Source organism: Grammomys surdaster, unplaced genomic scaffold (assembly GCF_004785775.1).
Source record: "Grammomys surdaster isolate TR1022 unplaced genomic scaffold, NIH_TR_1.0 126313, whole genome shotgun sequence".
In the NCBI taxonomy this organism is placed as follows: domain Eukaryota; kingdom Metazoa; phylum Chordata; class Mammalia; order Rodentia; family Muridae; genus Grammomys; species Grammomys surdaster.
This window is the reverse complement of record NW_021621113.1, coordinates 9787645-9792894: the sequence shown is the minus strand read 5'-3', so window position 1 is coordinate 9792894 and position 5250 is coordinate 9787645.

The window sequence follows — 5250 nt, the reverse complement described above, 5'->3', positions numbered from 1 at the left end:
TGCCTGTGCATCCTGATTTTTCCATTTCTGCTTCCACTAGGCACCAACAATGTGTATTTCACACCAAGAGCCCTTCCAGCCCTCTCTTTCAGGAGGAGCTGGTCTTGGAGAGAATGACCTGCCCAAAGTGTAGTCTGGGATGCCAATGAACTGAAGCCCACACACTGGGAGATACACACATCCCCTAGGCCAGGTTCTGACTCAAAAGCTGCAGCCAGGGTTCAGCTCCCAGCCCAATTCTCAGAGCTATTTGATGCCCTTCCCTGACTCCCTATAGGTACAAAACATGCCACCTAGTGGAGAAAGAGGAGAGGAAGGAAAAGTTCATAGGAACAACTTGCTGGGACTGTAAGACAAGGTGTGGGGGAGGGAGGGGTGAGAGAAGTCATCACCTTTAGTCACCTCAGGAAACTGAGGACTTAGGAGTAGAAGCCCCCATGGGTGTCGAGTGGGCATCAGTGCCTGGATAGGACAGGCCATGGCAACAGTGGCACTCAAAGCTGCCTATTTGAGCCAATGGCTTGGTCATTTGGGGAAGATGCCTCCCTGTTCATAGAGATGAACAAGTAAAGGCTTGCCAGCCGAGGAGGGGAAGTCCTCACTCTTTAGCTCCCTCTGACTGAGAAAGAACAAAGGAGCCAGAAGTCAGCGAGCATGCTCAGAGAGACCCGTGTCCTATGCAGCAAGCACCTCATGTGAAATCAGACCTGATGGAAACTCCAAACCCAGCCCCAGACCCCTCCCTGTGGCTCCTGCTGTTCTCTGGAAGAAAAAGGCCCAGACTTCATCCTTACCCACCAATCATCAGCCTATACTGCCCAGTCCCAGAAATGGGCACAAAAGAGAGGAGGCCGGAGAAGGATATCTGGGGCTGCCGCTGAGGGCTTCCTGCAGAAAGAAGCGTTTTGGTTAGCATTAAACAACCAGAAGGGCTGGCTGGTTGATTTTCTAGGCAAGCAGTGGTAAGAAGCATGGAATACAAAGGGGGAAGGAAGCAAGGTGGGGTGGGGTGGGGAAGCTTGCAAAGGCAGAGTTGCTTGTGTCCGTCCATTACCTTGCACTTTGCACTTTGAATAAAAGGCACACCAGCGTCTTCCCTGCAGTGTGACAAGGTCAGTCCAAGATGTGTACGGAGTAAGAAAGAACCTGGAACAGCCAAGATGGTTTTGAAAAGGAACAAGGAGGAACGGAAAGGGGACTCACCCGAGCAGTGTTGGCCACCATCTAAAGTGCAGGTGGGAGAGTTTGATCCTGGTCCCCACCAGAGATCAACATATGAAAAGAATAGAGAAATCAGGGACAGAGTCTGATACACAGCAGAACTTTTGCATGGCCAGGGCACAGCCAGGTTCCATTTAAGGATGACGTCAGGACAACTGGACACGGCAGAAAAGGCAAAAGGCAGTCCCAGCTCACACTGTGCACAAAATCAATTCCAGGGTGACGTAGTCTTGAATGTGTAAGGAAAGCTAATAAGGAATCCAAAAGAAAACAGAGAAGAGAAAGTACAGGCAAGGCACAGGAAGCGTAAATGATACAAGAAAACACGTTGAGGCTTAATCACTAAATCCCAGACCTTCTACAGGACAATTAGTAAATGATAGCTGGAGAGGACAAGTGTGTGCCTGAATCCCAGCATGTGAGAGGCACAAGCAGGAGGCTCTCAATGCCAGCCTGGGCTGCATCATGAGTTAAAGGCCAGTTTGAGCTGCCCAGAAGAAGTTTGTCTCAATAGACTAACTTTGTGTGTGTGTGTGTGTGTGTGTGTGGTCCTGGGAGTTGAACCCAGAGCCTTGGGCATGGTGCCAGGCAGCTTTCTATCACTGTGCTGCATTCCTAACACAATAAGAATAGTTTTGTTTTGTTTTTTCAAGCCACAGAGTGTGGAAATATCTATGCAGCCAAGACAGAATTTGTTAACAAAATAATTAAGGTGGCTTTTTTTTTTTTAATCCAGAGGCCAGTGAGATGGTTCAATGGGTTATAAAACTTGCCCCAAGCCTGACAACCTAAGTTTGATCCTCAGGATGCAATGGGAGAAGAGAAATGTGACTCCTGAAAATCACTTTTTGACTTCTAGATGTGCACTGTGTTAGGTATGTGTGCTTCTCTCTCTCTCTCTCTCTCTCTCTCTCTCTCTCTCTCTCTCTCTCTCCTCTCTCTCTCTGTCTCTCTCTCTCTCTCTCTCACACACACACACACACACACACGAAAAAGAAACCCTTTTAAAATCCAAAGCTACTTGGGACGTAGCTTCATGGCAGTGCTTGGCTAGCAGGCCTGAGGTCTTGGGCCTCATATCTAGGACCATGGAAACAAAAATAAATAAATAAATAAATAAATAAATAAATAATAACGAAACCTTGGAATCATTTTACCAACCCCCCTCCCCAAAGAAATGGGAATATGGGGCAGAGGTGGATACACAACAGAAGAAGAAATTTGAATACTCAATAAAGATATTACAAAGATTCTCACGCAATAAACACAGAAATGCAAAGCAGAACGGTAATGAGGCCGCAGACTACATCAATCTGAGCAGAGCATCCGCTTCATAACAGCTACGGATGGAATGGGGGAAACAACTCTGTTTATAGACTGCTGGGGGAATGCAAATTGCCACGCCATGGGGGGATGCAAATTGGGATGCTACTCTGGAGAGCCATTTGAAAATGCTTAGGAAATTTTTGTTGTTGTTTGTCTCAAGACAAGGGCTTCTGTAGCCCAGGCTGGCCTTGAACTCTCGATCTAGTAGAGGAGGACCCTGAACTCTTAATCTTCCTGCCTTCACCTTGCAAGTGCTAAGATACAGGTGTGGACCGCCACACTCAGCTCGGAAACGTTCGGTGAACTTTACGATGAGCAGGTCTGTGATTTGCCCGATATCACTGCGAATGCATGCTGCCATAGCTTCTGGAGCCTCAGTAGGTCCTGGGCGGGAGATTCCTACGCGGACGATTCATAGGAAAACTGCAGGGCAGTACAGTGTTCTCCTTACAACAGTCTCATTATGATGACCGCACTGGAGCATTAGCGAGCCTGTAGCTGATCTTCTGCACCTTCATGTTAGTCACAGGCTGTTGGCCACCCACAAATTCAGTCTCCCTAGGAAAGTCAGCTGTGATCCCTTACCACCCAGCACTCACAGCAGCTGAGGGACAAAGCCACCTACAGATAAAAAGGTACCCAATGGGGCATCAACTGTTACTTTAGTGGAGAGTGGGATAAATCTTCTCTCCCAGTAATGCTAGGCCAGCTGTCTACAGCTAAACTGCACCCCAAGCCCCACCAGCAGTGAGCCCTACTCACATGCCAAAGCACACGTGTCTAAGGGTATCCATCCCAGCCTAACACAGAAAAGCAAAGAGAATCGGACTGCCTCTCAGCAGGGGATCAGGAAAACAAACGGCTTAACAAGTACAATGAAATAATCTACCCCATTTAACACGAGTAACCAGATCAACACATGTCGAGTAGAGAGTCTTCCGAACATCACATGGAGAGAGGAGTGAATGACAAGGGAGCACACACGGTGTCATCTCGTTTGTGTGAGCCTCAGAAGCACACGTCGCAACGGGATGCCGAGGTTTTGAATGAATAACTGGGTAATGACGGCTCAGAACATGTGGGACAGATAAACCCCGGCTTCAGCTAAGTCTACTTGCTGTATAGCACTAATTTTCTTCTTTTAAAGATAGAACTGAAACAAATACAGCAAAAGAAAAACTGTCCTTTATCTTGATGGTGGACACATATACGCCTGTTAGTTGTTTTCCAGTTCTTCCCTCTCCTGTGTGTCAAAGTAGTTTATGATTAAAAAGAAAAATGGAGGCTGGAGAAATGACTCTGTGGTTATGAGCACCAGCTGCTTTTCCCAAGGACAAGAGTTCGGTTCCAAAATCCGCATTAAGCCGCTCACAATGACCTAACTCCGGAGAATCTGATGCCTTCTCATAGTCTCTGTGGGTACCACAAATATGACATGCACGTACATTAAATAATAAGTCTTAAAAATAAAAATAGTTGAAAGCTAGAGGGAGCTGGATGTGGTGGCACCTGCCTATAATGCCAGCACTGAGGAGACTGAATAGGGTAGAGAGCTAGCCTGAGACACATCCCAAGACCTCGGCTCACAAAACAACCCAGGGCAGAAGAGATGACTCAGCAGCTAAGAATGTTTGTTGCTGTTGGAGAGGAACCACACGGGGGCTTAGCATTTGTAACTCCAGATGATTTATTCTGATCTCTGAAGCATTAGGTATGTAGTTCTCATACAGACATGTAAACAAACCACTCTCATACATAAAATGAATCCTTAAAAATTAAAAACAAACATGAACAAAGCCACACAGGACCCGTAGATGCAGACCCTAGTCCCCATTCAACTTGCTTGTGAATCTGGTACTGCTCTAAAAATAGATTTTGTTAGTGAGCTACCAAGAAGGTTCAATGGGTAAAGCTGTCCGCCGCCAAACCTCACAGCCTAAGTTCGAGCCTCGGGACCCACTGTGGTATGTATGCTTGCCACATCCCATCCTCCGCAAGATAAAATAAAATGTAAAAAGAACATATTTTGTTGCTGGTTCTGTTTTAATCAACAGCGTTTCGGGGTGCCTTGGGAAAGCCCAGTGCCTCTGAAAAGAGCTCTAAGAACTGGCGCTGTGACTTAACAAGCAGTGCTCTGTCCAAGGTTCTGGGTCGAGGAGGAGAGCTGTCCATGGTCCTGCACTCCAGAGGCGGGCTCAGGCTGCATTGCAATATACCAGCAGGTCTGAGCCCCAGAGAGAAGGACAGGGCTCCATGTTCTATAGTTTCAGGCCCCTGAGGGAGCTTCCTCGTGTCTCTCTCTGGCACCCCTCACCCTACATTCTTAGAAAAATAGTACTTTTAGAAACACTAATTTGGGACCAGAGAGATGGCCAGGAGGTAAGGGAGCTTGCCGTGACTGGAATTTAATCCTCACATCTACATACTGAAAAGATAGAACCTATTCCTGAAAATTGTTCTCTGATCCCCACGGACGCGCCACGACTCAGGCACGCACATACAGACAAATTTGGTTCTCAACATCCGTGCTGAGACCCAATGCCTTTGCAGGCATTCACACGTGTACACATGCACATACACGCATGTGTGCACACATACATGCAAGTCATTAAAAGTTAATGATAATTCTATCTAGGTGAGGTGGGCCATAACTTGAATCCCAGCACTCAGAAGACAGAAGCAGGCAGGTCTCTGAGTTCGAGG